General features: G+C 29.6%; 1 protein-coding gene across 1 annotated transcript in view; it reads left to right on the forward strand.

Moving 5' to 3' along the window:
- Positions 1-7,272, forward strand: part of LOC143228687 (uncharacterized) — a 67,628-nt gene extending 60,356 nt beyond the window's left edge. The window contains exon 5 of the mRNA XM_076459948.1: positions 3,016-7,272. The gene's annotated coding sequence lies outside the window, so the exon portion shown is untranslated. The remainder of the gene's footprint in view (positions 1-3,015) is intronic.
- The last annotated feature ends 15,251 nt before the right edge of the window (positions 7,273-22,523 follow it).

The raw sequence follows: 22,523 nt of genomic DNA on the forward strand, positions 1-22,523 counted from the left end.
AAGATTTAATGAAGCAATAAGTTCAATCATTGTTTAATATTTCATTGTACAACTTGATAACCAAGAAACACCAAGATTTAATGAAGCAATAAGGTGAATCATTGTTTAATATTTCATTGTATAACTTAAAAACCAAAAAATACCAAGATTTAATGAAGCAATAACGTCAATCATTGTTTAATATTTCATTTTACAACTTTATAACCAAAAAATACCAAGATTTAATGAAACAATAGGTCAATCATTGTTTAATATTTCATAGTACAATTTCATAACTAAAAAACACCAAGATTTAATGAAGCAATAAGGTCAATCATTGTTTAATATTTCATAGTACACCATCACTAAACACCAAGATTTAATGAAGCAATAAGGTCAATAATTGTTTAATATTTTATTGTACAACTTTATAACCAAAAAAATACCAAGATTCAATAAAGCAAAAAGGTCAATCATTGTTTAGTATTTCATTGTACAACTTTATAACCAAAAAACACCAAGATTTAATGAAGAAGTAAGGTCAATCGTTGTTTTATATTTCTTGGTACAACTTTATAACCAAAAACACCAAGATTTAATGTAGCAATAGGGTCAATCATTGTTTAATATTTCATAGTACACCATCATTAAACACCAAGATTTAATGAAGCAATAAGATTAATTATTGTTTAATATTTCATTGTACAACTTTATAACCAAAAAAACACCAAGATTTAATGAAGCAATAAGGTCAATCATCGTTTAATATTTCATAGTACAACTTTATAACAAAACAATACCAAGATTTAATGAAGCAATAAGGTCAATCATTGTTTAATATTTCATTGTACAACTTAAAAACCAAAAAACACCAAGATTTAATGAAGAAGTAAGGTCAATCGTTGTTTTATATTCCGTGGTACAACTTTATAACCAAAAACACCAAGATTTAATGTAGCAATAAGGTCAATCATTGTTTAATATTTCATAGTACACCATCACTAAACACCAAGATTTAATGAACCAATAAGATCATTCTTTAATATTTCATTGTACAACTTTATGACCAAAAAACACCAAGACTTAATGAAGCAATAAGGTCAATCATCGTTTAATATTTCATAGTACAACTTTATAACCAAAAAACACCAAGATTTAATGAAGCAATAAGGTCAATCATAGTACACCTTAATCACTAAACACCAAGATTTAATGAAGCAATAAGGTCAGTCATTTTTCAATATTTCATTGTACAACGTAAAAACCAAACAACACCAAGATTTAATGAAGCAATAACGTCAATCATTGTTAAATATTTATGGTACAACATCGTCACTAAATACCAAGATTTAATGAAGCAATAACTTCAATCATTGTTTAATATTTCATAGTACACCTTCATCACTAAACACCAAGATTTAATGAAGCAATAAGGTCAGTCATTGTTCAATACTTCATTGTACAACTTTATAACCAAAAATGCCAAGATTTAATGAGGCAATAAGGACAATCATTGTTTAAGATTTCATTGTAGAACGTCATAACCAAACATCAAATGTAATAAAGTTATAAGGTTAATCATTTTGTAATATTTCATTTTACTACTTTATAACCAAACACCATTATTGATGGAAGTAGTAAGGTCCATTAGTTTTTAAATTTCATTGCACAACTTTATAGCCAAACATGAAAATTTACAAAAGCAATAAGATAAATCATTTTTTTAATATTTCATAACCAATCACCCATACAACTTGATCACTAAACACCAAAATTTATTGATGCACTAAGGTTAGTGATTGTTTAATATATCATTGTAAAATTTCATACCAAACACTATGATTTACTGAAGAAGTAAGTTCAATCATTGTTTAATATTTCATTATACAACTGCATAATGAAACACCAAAATATAATGAAGGAATATGGCCAATGAGTGTTTAATATTTCAATATCCAACATCAAAACCAAACAGCAAGATTTAATGAAACAATAAGGTCAATAGTTGTTTAATATTTCATTGCACAACTTCATTGCCAAACACCAAGATTTACCGAAGCAATAATGTCGATCATGGTTAAATATTTCATTGTGCAACTTTACCGCTAAACAAGAAGATTTACTGAAACAATAAGGTCAATCATTTTTTACTATGCTTCATAACGAAACACCAGGATTTACTGATGCAATATGGTCAGTCATCGTGTAATTTTTCATTGTAAAACTTCTTCACTAAACACACAGATTTACTTAAGTAATACGGCCAATCGTTGTTCAATATTTCATTGTACATTTTTATAATAAATAATACAAACAGTAACTCAAGCTGTAAAGAAAATCGTTGTTTAATATTTCATTGTACAACTCCATCACTAATCACCGAGATTTATTAAAGTAATAACTCCAATAATTGTTTAATATTTTATTTTACTACTTCATTACCAAACACCAACATTTAATGAAGGAATACGATGAATCATTGTTTAATATTTCATTGTACAATTTCATCAGTAAACAAGGAATTTTATGCAAGCAATAAAATCAATTATTGTTTTATATTTCATTGTATATCTTTATCACTAGTCACCAACACTTTCTGAAGCAATAAGGCCAATCATTATTTAACATTTCATTGTTCAACTTGATAGCCGAACACCAAAATTTAGTAAAGGAATAAAATCAATCATTTTTTATTTCATTGTACAACTTCATCACTAATCACCAAGATTTATTAATGCAATAAGGTTAATCATTGTTTAATATTACATTGTACAACTTCATAACCAAGCACCAAAATTTAATGAAGCTATAAGGTCAATCATTGTTTAATATTACATTGTACAACTTCATAACCCAAGAACAAGCTTTACTGCAGTATGGTCAATAATTGTTTAATATTTCATTTTACAACTTCATAACCCAAGAACAAGCTTTACTGCAGTATGGTCAATCATTGTTTAATGGTTTAGTAAAGACTGTTTTTCATATTTCATTACTTTAAAATATCCAGTCTTTTAATACAATTTTTGTTAACAGATATTTCCTGTGACCTTACAGCCTACTGACGAATAAGAACAAGATGAACTACTTCAAAACTAAAATGGCTCAGGACGAATCCGGTGTTCATCTGTTTTTTATGTTTAGTGACCATGACGTCAGCAGCATACAGCGGTTTTTGCTGGAAGACACTTTTATATTTACTTACCTGGGCCATAATGCATCGAGACGTTCGTTGGCTAGAGACAGCTGTAAGATACTGTTTGTGAAACATTTATTATTCACACTAAGATGATCAGCTGAGAAAAGGCTGCTGGTTACAACATACCTGTGTACTGGTCAGCATACATTTGCTATATTTTAGCGTCCTGTGTCGGGCTTCCCCATTTTACAATTCGTCCAGATGAAGAGAAGGGTTAACATTAACCGAAATAAGTCGTGTAAGCTCAACGTAGAGCTCCCCAGGCCAGTTATTACCCACTTTCAGGGGTAAGGTGCTTCTTCCACGTGGTTGATGGTGATAAGTCAGGAGAATCACCTTATATGTAAAGAATATATAAATATATAAATATACATATTAAAAGTTGCTCAGTGACATTTTATATGAACACTGCCTTCAACTGAATATTTGAAAGTACTAATGTTGTTAATATACTGTTTGAAAAACCTGGCTTTAAATTACAAAACACACAAGAAATTTGCTTAGCATTGAGAATTTTGTTTCGTGAAAGATTTTTATTGTAATTTTGAAACAATTTTGACTACCTGTTATGGATTCCAAAATCAACTCCAGTCAATATTTGAGCATTTAAAATATTTACTTCCTTCCTACCAGAATTTAATGGTTAATTATATGAAAATCTTGTAATTAATTTTAATGATTTATAGTAACCAAGCCTTTACCTTTACGTTCTATGCTTTTTTGTGTTATTAATGTTAATTTTGCTTATTTTTTCGTAACAATTTATAAATAATTTAAACGATGGCCGTTGTGGCAGAGACTAAGTTTATTTAGGTTTCATTGACAAGTGCCGCCTTATTGTGGTACACTATTTCTTCTTATAATTGATGTGATACAATAACTTTTTCAAATCAGTTTCTATTTACACAAAGACGATGGTTCAGACCTGTATTCGTATATTTGCTGATGACAAATTATAGGTTTTGGTTTCGTTAAATGATATAGATTCTGTGATATAGCAGTCCGAACGCTCGACTTCTGTGATGGTAAGAGTCGTCAGGTTTTATGTATACGGGAATACCTATATGACAATACAGTTTGTGATAATGACCGCACTCATCTAAATAGCTTTGGTTCTAACACCCTCCAATGAACGTGTTTACATGTAGAACAGAATGTTTTATATTTTTGTTACGTGGTACTAAACATTTTGTAAACCCTTATCTTCGCTGCCCCGCGGCTTGTTAAGCACAAAGCTTCACAATGGGCTATCTGTACTTATAGCTGTAGAGAAATTACAGTAATACCGATGTTTATAATTAATTAAGAAATTTCCTATAAAAGATAGCTTTGCCATGCTATGTACCCACGTTGAATAAAGGGATCCATCAGTTCCACACGAACATTTTGTTTAACCCTATATTACACATTTAACTATTCGTTCTATTATTTCAGATGTCAGTAGCACTGGGATACAGCACCTTCAACATCACTATTGATAAATTAGATCCTTTATCATGTTCTTGACTTGTTTTTTGTCCTTTCGCTGTGTTCTTGCTTCCTGTTCTTTCTTTACGTTCTTAACTTGTTTCCTGTTCTTTCATTACGTTCTTAACTTTTTTCCTGTTCTTTCATTACGTTCTTAACTTTTTTCCTGTTCTTTCATTACGTTCTTAACTTGTTTCCTGTTCTTTCTTTAGTCCTTAACTTGTTTCCTGTTCTTTCTTTAGTCCTTAACTTGTTTCCTGTTCTTTCATTAGTCCTTAACTTGTTTCCTGTTCTTTCATTACGTTCTTAACTTGTTTCCCGTTCTTTCATTGCGTTCTTAACTTGTTTCCCGTTCTTTCATTGCGTTCTTAACTTGTTTCCCGTTCTTTCATTATGTTCTTAACTTGTTTCCTGTTCTGTTGTTACGTTCTTGATTGTTTTCGATTTGCTAATAACGTTCTTATTATTTGATGTTTCTGTTCGTTTTGTCGTATACTCGTCTATATGTGAGACTGTTTACAAAATACAAAAAAGTACGTTATTAAGACATTAGCTTCACTCTGTTTTAACGATTATCCCATTTTTGACGGTACTTGTCATGTGTAATAGTTAAAGGATCTATAATTTAGGGCTTGATATTGGACCCAGCACAGCATTGCTAATTGCGGGATGGAAATCAGTCATCGAATATGTTCACACTTTCAGCCTTGAGGACGATTTAACTTGAAGTCTATTCCACTTCCTTTGTAAATAGCAGTCCAAGAATTGGTGGTAGGTGGTGTTGACTAGCTGCTGTCTCTAGTCTGACACTTCAAAGTTAGGTACGGCTATCACAGTTACCCCTCGAGTAGTTTTGCGCGAAACTTAACAAAACAAATTACCTAATTAGTAGTAAATTATGGCAAATGTTGCTACAACAGCTACTGTAATTAATATTTCCTGGTTAACAGGATATTTATGCGGTTCAAAGTTCCTTTTTACGTTTTACTAATTTTCTTATTCAGAATTATAAATGACACAAGCCTGCATACCTAAACTTTATAAACGTTGTTTTAGTTTTATTAACGTATTTCCCATAATTCATCTGTGTAGATTTCGAAAACAATATTAATTTTTTTCTATCACGTAAGGATTTTTTTACAAATTGGGAAGAACAGATTCTTACTTAGGTCGAAATATTATTTTGCTTACAACAATAAACATTTATTATTATTATTGTTGTTAGTTTTGGGTTGTAGAACTATTGATAAAACTCTCACATTGCGATTGGATAAGAGAAACCTACACCCAATGGTTGTCAACATTTTAAGCATAACAAAATGTGACCCTAATATGAAAATGATTCACTTATGTAAAAACATAAAGTGATATTATGTGAAAAGTTTGTACGTGATGGAGAAAAAATGGATATAAGTTTCGGATTCTACTTACAGGAATTATTATAGTACATGTAACAATTTCAAGACAGTAAAACCATCGTAGGACTGTATAATCAGAACAAAACCTACTGGGAAATTTCATTCAGCATTTGACAACAAAAATAAAAGTACAAATTGTAAGCACTGACATCACTATAGACACATTTGTTGGTCATTAGTTGCTTTAAAATCATGGCCAATAATCCAAACATTTCTATAGTTAAAAAGAACTGAGTACTTCTTGTGGTACAAGAGCTTGTGCTAGAATTGAATATTTTCTAATGTCTGTTGTAATTATACAGTTCTATCAAGTACCAAACATTAAAATATAGATAAGTGGACAACTCATCATCTTTACCATGTGAAACAAATACTACTGGAAGTTGCATAGTTCACTCACCACACGAGCACATTCGTAACCACTTTATGACAGTTACTCTAGAAGGAACACAATCTGGAGAAATATATCATGTTACATTAACTTGTAGATGGATTTTCTAGAATACAGAATATACACTAATCACTAGACAAAAATATATACTGTTCGGAAAATACGATTACTTATACACCTAGAAAGGATTTGGATAATCAGGCTGACCATTAGACGACTGTAAGATTAAGCTAAAATCTAAATATTTCAAATTAATCTCCAATATAAAGGTATTCTTAATATATACATTGAATCTGATCAGTCAAATGTGTATAACCCACTTTTCAAATGAATAAAGACTGTTACGGATATATGTATAATATGTGGAAAGGATTTCGACTGTCTGAAATATAACACCTAGAACGAATCTTGGCTGTCAGAAATATAAACTTCAGAAAACATACAGAGAAGGTCTGTATTGTTGGATATAACAAATATACAGTTAAGTACAGAGAGGAACTTTGTTATTGGATATAAGAAGTATCTTGAGAAGGTTTGTGTTGTTTCATATAATGGATATACAACACCTAGACAGAATTGGATTATCAGAATTATATACTTTGGGTTTATTCCTTGGTGCTGTAGTGTTTGTTTGATTTTCTACAACTCTTTGTCCATTACTAAACATTCCCAACATGGGCAGAAACACTTGTATCAAAGCCTGCCCTGCTGAAGAGAGATATAAGTTATAGAGAAACTTGGTATATATATATATATATATTTCTATTGGACTGTGTAAAATACACTAAAAGTTGCATTCCAAATAAAATTGCTTTCTTATTAAACATTGGATCTGTAGTTTTCTTAATGTGTTTTCACACCAACAAAGAAAGTTTAACCATTTCATCCAGAAGTGCATCTGATTTCTATTGTTTAGGGAAATCAGTAACAATGATGTTTTGCTGTTTAAATAACTCTTAACAGTGTTTTGCTCAGTAGAGTTGTTAACTTTTGTAATATGAGCTGAAAATCTCATCACGTTGAGATTGGTGAAGGTTGATTAAAATCCATATAATATAATACTGATGATAAGAACAAAATTGGGTTACCAAAATCTCCTCCATTAGCTTTGCTTACAGAAATAACAAATAAGTGTAAAATAAGTAATATTAAATGCAAGAGAAAAGAAATAGTTCTTATGCAATGTTTATCTATAACAAAGGACTGCAGTAAAAAACAATCTTAAAAGAATCCCATAATTTTTCTCAGAAAAAGATGATTTCTTTCCTATTATAAAGTAATACAATTTGTTAATCTCTGGTTAATCACCTCATTAAAAACTTGTACCTCATCAGTTCTCATCACAAAATATTTCTACCCAGTGTATAAAATATATCTTAATGGTTTACAAAATACTTAACTCTAACAAATACAAATGGAATATAAGCTAAAGTATAAACAAAAGAAAAGAAACTAAAAATAAACCTACTGTATATTTATTACCTACCTAACTTCTCACTAGTAGTTATAGGGTTCTCATTTGTTTCACATGACAACTTTTCTATAGGTATTTACAGAATTATTCATAATGACACACACTCCCTCACTGTTTTCTTGAAGTATTCTATATAAACCCCCTGCCTATTTGAACATATGGGTTACTTGTTTAATATCTTTTTTTACTCTCTTAATTAAATATTATCTGCTTACTCCATCTCTCTGTATATCATATCTAAACATTAATTTAGTGACCATGATATTACACACACAACTTTCGCTCTGTGTATCATATCCAAACATCAATTTAGTGATCATGATATTACACACATTTCTTTCTCTCTGTGTATCATATCTAAACATTAATTTAGTCACCATGATATTACACACATCTTTCTCTCTCTGTATCATATCTAAACATTAATTTAGTGACCATGATATTCCACAAATATCTTTATCTCCGTGTACCAAATACAAACATTAATTTAGTGACCATGATATTACACACATTTCTTTCTCTCTGTGTATCATATACAAACATTAATTTAGTCACCATGATATTACACCCATTTATTTTTCTCTGTGTAACATATCAAAACATTAATTTTGTGACCATGATATTATACACATATCTTTCTCTCTGTGTACCACATACAAACATTAATTTAGTGACCATGATATTACACACACCTCTTTATCTCTGTGTACCACATACAAACATTAATTCAGTGGCCATGATATTCCACACATATCTTTTTCTCTGTGTATCATATCCAAACATTAATTTAGTGACCATGATATTACACACATTTTTTTCTCTCTGTGTATTATATCCAAACATTAATTTTGTGACCATGATATTACACACATATCTTTCTCTCTGTGTACCACATACAAACATTAATTTAGTGACCATGATATTACACACATTTCTTTCTCTCTGTGTACCACATACAAACATTAATTTAGTGACCATGATATTACACACATTTCTTTCTCTCTGTGTACCACATACAAACATTAATTTAGTGACCATGATATTCCACACATTGCTTTTCTCTCTGTGTATCATATCTAAACATTAATTTAGTGACCATGATATTACACACATTTCTTTCTCTCTGTGTATCATATCCAAACATTAATTTAGTGACCATGATATTACACACATTTCTTTCTCTCTGTGTATCACATCCAAACATTAATTTAGTGACCATGATATTACACACATATCTTTCTCTCTGTGTACCACGTACAAACATTAATTTAGTGACCATGATATTACACACATTTTTTTCTCTCTGTGTATCATATCCAAACATTAATTTTGTGACCATGATATTACACACATTTCTTTCTCTCTGTGTACCACATACAAACATTAATTTAGTGACCATGATATTCCACAAATATCTTTATCTCCGTGTACCATATACAAACATTAATTTAGTGACCATGATATTACACACATTTCTTTCTCTCTGTGTACCACATACAAACATTAATTTAGTGACCATGATATTTCACACATTTCTTTCTCTCTGTGTATCATATCAAAACATTAATTTAGTGACCATGATATTACACACATATCTTTCTCTCTGTGTATCACATACAAACATTAATTTAGTGACCATGATATTACACACATTTCTTTCTCTCTGTGTACCACATACAAACATTAATTTAGTGACCATGATATTCCACACATATCTTTCTCTCTGTGTATCATATCCAAACATTAATTTAGTGACCATGATATTACACACATTTCTTTCTCTCTGTGTATCATATCTAAACATTAATTTAGTGACCATGATATTACACATTTATTTTTTTCTCTCTGTGTATCATATCAAAACATTAATTTTCTGACCATGATATTACACACATATCTTTCTCTCTGTGTACCACATACAAACATTAATTTAGTGACCATGATATTACACACATTTCTTTCTCTCTGTGTATCACATACAAACATTAATTTAGTGACCATGATATTACACACATATCTTTCTCTCTGTGTATCATATCCAAACATTAATTTAGTGACCATGATATTACACACATTTCTTTCTCTCTGTGTATCACATACAAACATTAATTTAGTGACCATGATATTACACACATATCTTTCTCTCTGTGTACCACGTACAAACATTAATTTAGTGACCATGATATTCCACACATATCTTTCTCTCTGTGTACCACATACAAACATTAATTTAGTGACCATGATATTACACACATTTCTTTCTCTCTGTGTATCATATCTAAACATTAATTTAGTGACCATGATATTACACACATTTCTTTCTCTCTGTGTATCATATCCAAACATTAATTTAGTGACCATGATATTACACACATATCCTTCTCTCTGTGTATCATATCTAAACATTAATTTAGTGACCATGATATTACACACATTTCTTTCTCTCTGTGTATCATATACAAACATTAATTTAGTGACCATGATATTACACACATTTCTTTCTCTCTGTGTATCATATACAAACATTAATTTAGTGACCATGATATTACACACATCTTTCTCTCTGTGTATCACATCAAACATTAATTTAGTGACCATGATATTACACACATTTCTTTCTCTCTGTGTATCATATCTAAACATTAATTTAGTGACCATGATATTACACACATTTCTTTCTCTCTGTGTATCATATCTAAACATTAATTTAGTGACCATGATATTACACACATTTCTTTCTCTCTGTGTATCATATATAAACATTAATTTAGTGACCATGATATTACACACATATCTTTCTCTCTGTGTATCACATACAAACATTAATTTAGTGACCATGATATTACACACATTTCTTTCTCTCTGTGTATCATATCTAAACATTAATTTAGTGACCATGATATTACACACATTTCTTTCTCTCTGTGTACCACATACAAACATTAATTTAGTGACCATGATATTACACACATATCTTTCTCTCTGTGTATCACATACAAACATTAATTTAGTGACCATGATATTACACACATTTCTTTCTCTCTGTGTATCATACCCAAACATTAATTTAGTGACCATGATATTACACACATTTCTTTCTCTCTGTGTATCATATCTAAACATTAATTTAGTGACCATGATATTACACACATTTCTTTCTCTCTCTGTGTATCATATCAAAACATTAATTTAGTGACCATGATATTACACACATATCTTTCTCTCTGTGTACCACATACAAACATTAATTTAGTGACCATGATATTACACACATTTCTTTCTCTCTGTGTATCATATACAAACATTAATTTAGTGACCATGATATTACACACATATCTTTCTCTCTGTGTATCATATACAAACATTAATTTAGTGACCATGATATTACACACATATCTTTCTCTCTGTGTATCATATCTAAACATTAATTTAGTGACCATGATATTACACACATTTCTTTCTCTCTGTGTATCATATCCAAACATTAATTTAGTGACCATGATATTACACACATATCTTTCTCTCTGTGTACCATATACAAACATTAATTTAGTGACCATGATATTACACACATTTCTTTCTCTCTGTGTATCATATCTAAACATTAATTTAGTGACCATGATATTACACACATTTCTTTCTCTCTGTGTATCATATCTAAACATTAATTTAGTGACCATGATATTACACACATTTCTTTCTCTCTGTGTACCACATACAAACATTAATTTAGTGACCATGATATTACACACACATCTTTCTCTCTGTGTATCATATCTAAACATTAATTTAGTGACCATGATATTACACACATTTCTTTCTCTCTGTGTATCATATACAAACATTAATTTAGTGACCATGATATTACACACATATCTTTTCTCTCTGTGTACCACATACAAACATTAATTTAGTGACCATGATAATACACACACATCTTTCTCTCTGTGTATCATATCTAAACATTAATTTAGTGACCATGATATTACACACATTTCTTTCTCTCTGTGTATCATATCTAAACATTAATTTAGTGACCATGATATTACACACATTTCTTTCTCTCTGTGTACCACATACAAACATTAATTTAGTGACCATGATATTACACACATATCTTTCTCTCTGTGTATCATATCCAAACATTAATTTAGTGACCATGATATTACACACATATCTTTCTCTCTGTGTATCACATACAAACATTAATTTAGTGACCATGATATTACACACATTTCTTTCTCTCTGTGTATCATATCTAAACATTAATTTAGTGACCATGATATTACACACATTTCTTTTTCTCTCTGTGTATCATATCCAAACATTAATTTAGTGACCATGATATTACACACATTTCTTTCTCTCTGTGTACCACATACAAACATTAATTTAGTGACCATGATATTACACACATTTCTTTCTCTCTGTGTACCACATACAAACATTAATTTAGTGACCATGATATTACACACATTTCTTTCTCTCTGTGTATCATATCAAACATTAATTTAGTGACCATGATATTACACACATATCTTTCTCTCTGTGTACCACATACAAACATTAATTTAGTGACCATGATATTACACACATATCTTTCTCTCTGTGTACCACATACAAACATTAATTTAGTGACCATGATATTACACACATTTCTTTCTCTCTGTGTATCATATCTAAACATTAATTTAGTGACCATGATATTACACACATTTCTTTCTCTCTGTGTATCATATCTAAACATTAATTTAGTGACTATGATAATACACACACATTTTTCTCTCTGTGTATCATATCTAAACATTAATTTAGTGACCATGATATTACACACATTTCTTTCTCTGTGTGTATCACATCTAAACATTAATTTAGTGACCATGATATTACACACATTTCTTTCTCTCTGTGTATCATATCTAAACATTAATTTAGTGACCATGATATTACACACATATCTTTCTCTCTGTGTACCACATACAAACATTAATTTAGTGACCATGATATTACACACATTTCTTTCTCTCTGTGTATCATATCTAAACATTAATTTAGTGACCATGATATTACACACATTTCTTTCTCTCTGTGTATCATATACAAACATTAATTTAGTGACCATGATATTACACACATATCCTTCTCTCTGTGTATCATATCAAACATTAATTTAGTAACCATGATATTACACACACTTCTTTCTCTCTGTGTGTACCATATACAAACATTAATTTAGTGACCATGATATTACACACATTTCTTTCTCTCTGTGTATCATATCAAAACATTAATTTTGTGACCATGATATTATACACATATCTTTCTCTCTGTGTACCACATACAAACATTAATTTAGTGACCATGATATTACACACATTTCTTTCTCTCTGTGTATCATATACAAACATTAATTTAGTGACCATGATATTACACACATTTCTTTCTCTCTGTGTATCATATCTAAACATTAATTTAGTGACCATGATATTACACACATTTCTTTCTCTCTGTGTATCATATCTAAACATTAATTTAGTGACCATAATACTACACACATTTCTTTAATCTGTGTATCATATCCAAACATTAATTTAGTGACCATGATATTACACACATTTCTTTCTCTCTATGTATCATATACAAACATTAATTTAGTGACCATGATATTACACACATTTCTTTCTCTCTGTGTACCACATACAAACATTAATTTAGTGACCATGATATTACACACATTTCTTTCTCTCTGTGTATCATATCTAAACATTAATTTAGTGACCATGATATTACACACATTTCTTTCTCTCTGTGTATCATATCAAACATTAATTTAGTGACCATGATATTACACACATATCTTTCTCTCTGTGTACCACATACAAACATTAATTTAGTGACCATGATATTACACACATATCTTTCTCTCTGTGTACCACATACAAACATTAATTTAGTGACCATGATATTACACACATTTCTTTCTCTCTGTGTATCATATCTAAACATTAATTTAGTGACCATGATATTACACACATTTCTTTCTCTCTGTGTATCATATCTAAACATTAATTTAGTGACCATGATATTACACACATATCTTTCTCTCTGTGTATCATATATAAAAACATTAATTTAGTGACCATGATATTACACACATTTCTTTCTCTCTGTGTATCATATACAAACATTAATTTAGTGACCATGATATTACACACATTTCTTTCTCTCTGTGTATCATATCTAAACATTAATTTAGTGACCATGATATTACACACATTTCTTTCTCTCTGTGTATCATATCTAAACATTAATTTAGTGACCATGATATTACACACATTTCTTTCTCTCTGTGTATCATATCTAAACATTAATTTAGTGACCATGATATTACACACATTTCTTTCTCTCTGTGTATCATATCTAAACATTAATTTAGTGACCATGATATTACACACATTTCTTTCTCTCTGTGTATCATATCTAAACATTAATTTAGTGACCATGATATTACACACATATCTTTCTCTCTGTGTACCACATACAAACATTAATTTAGTGACCATGATATTACACACATTTCTTTCTCTCTGTGTATCATATCTAAACATTAATTTAGTGACCATGATATTACACACATTTCTTTCTCTCTGTGTATCATATACAAACATTAATTTAGTGACCATGATATTACACACATATCTTTCTCTCTGTGTATCATATCAAACATTAATTTAGTGACCATGATATTACACACATTTCTTTCTCTCTGTGTACCACATACAAACATTAATTTAGTGACCATGATATTACACACATTTCTTTCTCTCTGTGTATCATATCTAAACATTAATTTAGTGACCATGATATTACACACATTTCTTTCTCTCTGTATCATATCTAAACATTAATTTAGTGACCATGATATTACACACATATCTTTCTCTCTGTGTATCATATACAAACATTAATTTAGTGACCATGATATTACACACATTTCTTTCTCTCTGTGTACCACATACAAACATTAATTTAGTGACCATGATATTACACACATTTCTTTCTCTCTGTGTATCATATCAAACATTAATTTAGTGACCATGATATTACACACATATCTTTCTCTCTCTGTGTATCATATCTAAACATTAATTTAGTGACCATGATATTACACACATTTCTTTAACTCTGTGTATCATATCCAAACATTAATTTAGTAACCATGATATTACACACACATCTTTCTCTCTCTGTGTACCATGTACAAACATTAATTTAGTGACCATGATATTACACACATTTCTTTCTCTCTGTGTATCATATCTAAACATTAATTTAGTCACCATGATATAACACAATTTTTTCTCTCTGTGTATCATATCTAAACATTAATTTAGTCACCATGATATTACACACATTTCTTTCTCTCTGTGTATCATATACAAACATTAATTTAGTGACCATGATATTACACACATTTCTTTCTCTCTGTGTATCATATCTAAACATTAATTTAGTGACCATGATATTACACACATTTCTTTCTCTCTGTGTACCACATACAAACATTAATTTAGTGACCATGATATTACACACATTCTTTCTCTCTGTGTATCATATCAAGCATTAATTTAGTGACCATGATATTACACACATTTCTTTCTCTCTGTGTATCATATCTAAACATTTATTTAGTCACCATGATATTACACACATTTCTTTCTCTCTGTGTATCATATCTAAACATTAATTTAGTGACCATGATATTACACACATTTCTTTCTCTCTGTGTATCATATACAAACATTAATTTAGTGACCATGATATTACACACATATCTTTCTCTCTGTGTATCATATCTAAACATTAATTTAGTGACCATGATATTACACACATTTCTTTCTCTCTGTGTATCATATACAAACATTAATTTAGTGACCATGATATTACACACATTTCTTTCTCTCTGTGTATCATATCTAAACATTAATTTAGTGACCATGATATTACACACATTTCTTTTTCTCTCTGTGTATCATATCTAAACATTAATTTAGTGACCATGATATTACACACATTTCTTTCTCTCTGTGTATCATATACAAACATTAATTTAGTGACCATGATATTACACACATTTCTTTCTCTCTGTGTATCACATACAAACATTAATTTAGTGACCATGATATTACACACATTTCTTTCTCTCTGTGTATCATATCCAAACATTAATTTAGTGACCATGATATTACACACACATCTTTCTCTCTGTGTACCACATACAAACATTAATTTAGTGACCATGATATTACACACATTTCTTTCTCTCTGTGTACCACATACAAACATTAATTTAGTGACCATGATATTACACACATTTCTTTCTCTCTGTGTATCATATCTAAACATTAATTTAGTGACCATGATATTACACACATTTCTTTCTCTCTGTGTATCATATCTAAACATTAATTTAGTGACCATGATATTACACACATATCTTTCTCTCTGTGTATCATATCTAAACATTAATTTAGTGACCATGATATTACACACATTTCTTTCTCTCTGTGTATCATATCTAAACATTAATTTAGTGACCATGATATTACACACATTTCTTTCTCTCTGTGTATCACATCTAAACATTAATTTAGTCACCATGATATTACACACATTTCTTTCTCTCTGTGTATCATATACAAACATTAATTTAGTGACCATGATATTACACACATTTCTTTCTCTCTGTGTATCATATCTAAACATTAATTTAGTGACCATGATATTACACACATATCTTTCTCTCTGTGTACCACATACAAACATTAATTTAGTGACCATGATATTACACACATTTCTTTCTCTCTGTGTATCATATCTAAACATTAATTTAGTGACCATGATATTACAGACATTTCTTTCTCTCTGTGTATCATACCAAACATTAATTTAGTGACCATGATATTACACACATATCTTTCTCTCTGTGTATCATATCTAAACATTAATTTAGTGACCATGATATTACACACATTTCTTTCTCTCTGTGTATCATATCTAAACATTAATTTAGTGACCATGATATTACACACATTTCTTTCTCTCTGTGTATCATATCTAAACATTAATTTAGTGACCATGATATAACATAATTTTTTCTCTCTGTGTATCATATCTAAACATTAATTTAGTGACCATGATATTACACACATTTCTTTCTCTCTGTGTATCATATCTAAACATTAATTTAGTGACCATGGTATTACACACATTTCTTTCTCTCTGTGAACCACATACAAACATTAATTTAGTGACCATGATATTACACACACATCTTTCTCTCTGTGTATCATATCTAAACATTAATTTAGTGACCATGATATTACACACATTTCTTTCTCTCTGTGTATCATATCTAAACATTAATTTAGTGACCATGATATTACACACATTTCTTTCTCTCTGTGTAACACATACAAACATTAATTTAGTGACCATGATATTACACACATTTCTTTCTCTCTGTGTATCATATCTAAACATTAATTTAGTCACCATGATATTACACACATTTCTTTCTCTCTGTGTATCATATCTAAACATTAATTTAGTGACCATGATATTACACACATTTCTTTCTCTCTGTGTATCATATCTAAACATTAATTTAGTGACCATGATATTACACACATTTCTTTCTCTCTGTGTACCACATACAAACATTAATTTAGTGACCATGATATTACACACATTTCTTTCTCTCTGTGTATCATACTCAAACATTAATTTAGTGACCATGATATTACACACATTTCTTTCTCTCTGTGTATCATATCTAAACATTAATTTAGTGACCATGATATTACACACATTTCTTTCTCTCTGTGTATCATATCTAAACATTAATTTAGTGACCATGATATTACACACATATCTTTCTCTCTGTGTATCATATCTAAACATTAATTTAGTGACCATGATATTACACACATATCTTTCTCTCTGTGTATCATATCTAAACATTAATTTAGTGACCATGATATTACACACATTTCTTTCTCTCTGTGTATCATATATAAACATTAATTTAGTGACCATGATATTACACACATTTCTTTCTCTCTGTGTATCATATCTAAACATTAATTTAGTGACCATGATATTACACACATTTCTTTCTCTCTGTGTATCATATCTAAACATTAATTTAGTGACCATGATATTACACACATTTCTTTCTCTCTGTGTATCATATCTAAACATTAATTTAGTGACCATGATATTACACACATTTCTTTCTCTCTGTGTATCATATCAAACATTAATTTAGTGACCATGATATTACACACATATCCTTCTCTCTGTGTATCATATCAAACATTAATTTAGTGACCATGATATTACACACATTTCTTTCTCTCTGTGTATCATATCTAAACATTAATTTAGTGACCATGATATTACACACATTTCTTTCTCTCTGTGTATCATATCCAAACATTAATTTAGTGACCATGATATTACACACATATCTTTCTCTCTGTGTACCACATACAAACATTAATTTAGTGACCATGATATTACACACATTTCTTTCTCTCTGTGTATCATATCTAAACATTAATTTAGTGACCATGATATTACACACATTTCTTTCTCTCTGTGTATCATATCTAAACATTAATTTAGTGACCATGATATTACACACATTTCTTTCTCTCTGTGTATCATACCAAACATTAATTTAGTGACCATGATATTACACACATTTCTTTCTCTCTTGTATCATATCTCATTAATTTAGTGACCATGATATTACACACATATTCTTTCTCTCTGTGTATCATATCACAAACATTAATTTAGTGACCATGATATTACACACATATCTTTCTCTCTGTGTATCACATACAAACATTAATTTAGTGACCATGATATTACACACATTTCTTTCTCTCTGTGTATCATATCTAAACATTAATTTAGTGACCATGATATTACACACATTTCTTTCTCTCTGTGTATCATATATAAACATTAATTTAGTGACCATGATATTACACACATATCTTTCTCTCTGTGTATCATATACAAACATTAATTTAGTGACCATGATATTACACACATATCTTTCTCTCTGTGTATCATATCTAAACATTAATTTAGTGACCATGATATTACACACATTTCTTTCTCTCTGTGTATCATATCTAAACATTAATTTAGTGACCATGATATTACACACATTTCTTTCTCTCTGTGTATCATATCTAAACATTAATTTAGTGACCATGATATTACACACATTTCTTTCTTTCTCTGTGTATCATATCAAACATTAATTTAGTGACCATGATATTACACACATATCTTTCTCTCTGTGTATCATATCACAAACATTAATTTAGTGACCATGATATTACACACATATCTTTCTCTCTGTGTACCACATACAAACATTAATTTAGTGACCATGATATTACACACATTTCTTTCTCTCTGTGTATCATATCTAAACATTAATTTAGTGACCATGATATTACACACATTTCTTTCTCTCTGTGTATCATATCTAAACATTAATTTAGTGACCATGATATTACACACATATCTTTCTCTCTGTGTATCATATCTAAACATTAATTTAGTGACCATGATATTACACACATTTCTTTCTCTCTGTGTATCATATCTAAACATTAATTTAGTGACCATGATATTACACACATTTCTTTCTCTCTGTGTATCATATCTAAACATTAATTTAGTGACCATGATATTACACACATTTCTTTCTCTCTGTGTATCATATCTAAACATTAATTTAGTGACCATGATATTACACACATTTCTTTCTCTCTGTGTATCATATCTAAACATTAATTTAGTGACCATGATATTACACACATTTCTTTCTCTCTGTGTACCACATACAAGCATTAATTTAGTGACCATGATATTACACACATTTCTTTCTCTCTGTGTATCATATCTAAACATTAATTTAGTCACCATGATATTACACACATTTCTTTCTCTCTGTGTACCACATACAAACATTAATTTAGTGACCATGATATTACACACATTTCTTTCTCTCTGTGTATCATATCTAAACATTAATTTAGTGACCATGATATTACACACATTTCTTTCTCTCTGTGTATCATATCTAAACATTAATTTAGTGACCATGATATTACACACATTTCTTTCTCTCTGTGTATCATATACAAACATTAATTTAGTGACCATGATATTACACACATTTCTTTCTCTCTGTGTATCATATACAAACATTAATTTAGTGACCATGATATTACACACATTTCTTTCTCTCTGTGTATCATATCAAACATTAATTTAGTGACCATGATATTACACACATATCTTTCTCTCTGTGTATCACATACAAACATTAATTTAGTGACCATGATATTACACACATTTCTTTTTCTCTCTGTGTATCATATACAAACATTAATTTAGTGACCATGATATTACACACATTTCTTTCTCTCTGTGTATCATATCTAAACATTAATTTAGTGACCATGATATTACACACATTTCTTTCTCTCTGTATATCATTAATTTAGTGACCATGATATTACAAACATTAATTTAGTGACCATGATATTACACACATTTCTTTCTCTCTGTGTATCATATCTAAACATTAATTTAGTGACCATGATATTACACACATTCTTTCTCTCTGTGTATCATATCTAAACATTAATTTAGTGACCATGATATTACACACATTTCTTTCTCTCTGTGTATCATATCTAAACATTAATTTAGTGACCATGATATTACACACATTTCTTTCTCTCTGTGTATCATATCTAAACATTAATTTAGTGACCATGATATTACACACATATCTTTCTCTCTGTGTATCATATCTAAACATTAATTTAGTGACCATGATATTACACACATTTCTTTCTCTCTGTGTATCATATCAAACATTAATTTAGTGACCATGATATTACACACATTTCTTTCTCTCTGTGTATCATATCTAAACATTAATTTAGTGACCATGATATTACACACATTTCTTTCTCTCTGTGTATCATATCTAAACATTAATTTAGTGACCATGATATTACACACATTTCTTTCTCTCTGTGTATCATATCTAAACATTAATTTAGTGACCATGATATTACACACATTTCTTTCTCTCTGTGTATCATATCTAAACATTAATTTAGTGACCATGATATTACACACATTTCTTTCTCTCTGTGTATCATATCTAAACATTAATTTAGTGACCATGATATTACACACATATCTCTCTCTGTGTATCATATCTAAACATTAATTTAGTGACCATGATATTACACACATTTCTTTCTCTCTGTGTATCATATCAAACATTAATTTAGTGACCATGATATTACACACATCTTTCTCTCTGTGTACCACATACAAACATTAATTTAGTGACCATGATATTACACACATTTCTTTCTCTCTGTGTATCATATCTAAACATTAATTTAGTGACCATGATATTACACACATTTCTTTCTCTCTGTGTATCATATCTAAACATTAATTTAGTGACCATGATATTACACACATATCTTTCTCTCTGTGTACCACATACAAACATTAATTTAGTGACCATGATATTACACACATTTCTTTCTCTCTGTGTATCATATCTAAACATTAATTTAGTGACCATGATATTACACACATTTCTTTCTCTCTGTGTACCACATACAAACATTAATTTAGTGACCATGATATTACACACATTTCTTTCTCTCTGTGTATCACATCTAAACATTAATTTAGTGACGATGATATTCCACATATATCTTTTTCTCTGTGTACCACGTACAAACATGAATTTAGTGACCATGATATTACACACATTTCTTTCTCTCTGTGTATCATATCTAAACATTAATTTAGTGACCATGATATTACACACATTTCTTTCTCTCTGTGTATCATATCTAAACATTAATTTAGTGACCATGATATTACACACATTTCTTTCTCTCTGTGTATCATATCTAAACATTAATTTAGTGACCATGATATTACACACATTTCTTTCTCTCTGTGTATCATATACAAACATTAATTTAGTGACCATGATATTACACACATTTCTTTCTCTCTGTGTATCATATCTAAACATTAATTTAGTGACCATGATATTACACACATTTCTTTCTCTCTGTGTATCATATCCAAACATTAATTTAGTAACCATCATATTACACACACATCTTTCTCTCTGTGTACCACATACAAACATTAATTTAGTGACCATGATATTACACACATTTCTTTCTCTCTGTGTATCATATCTAAACATTAATTTAGTGACCATGATATTACACACATTTCTTTCTCTCTGTGTATCATATCTAAACATTAATTTAGTGACCATGATATTACACACATTTCTTTCTCTCTGTGTATCATATACAAACATTAATTTAGTGACCATGATATTACACACATATCTTTCTCTCTGTGTATCATATACAAACATTAATTTAGTGACCATGATATTACACACATTTCTTTCTCTCTGTGTATCATATCTAAACATTA

The sequence above is a fragment of the Tachypleus tridentatus genome, chromosome 10 (genome assembly GCF_004210375.1).
Source record: "Tachypleus tridentatus isolate NWPU-2018 chromosome 10, ASM421037v1, whole genome shotgun sequence".
NCBI classification, from domain to species: domain Eukaryota; kingdom Metazoa; phylum Arthropoda; class Merostomata; order Xiphosura; family Limulidae; genus Tachypleus; species Tachypleus tridentatus.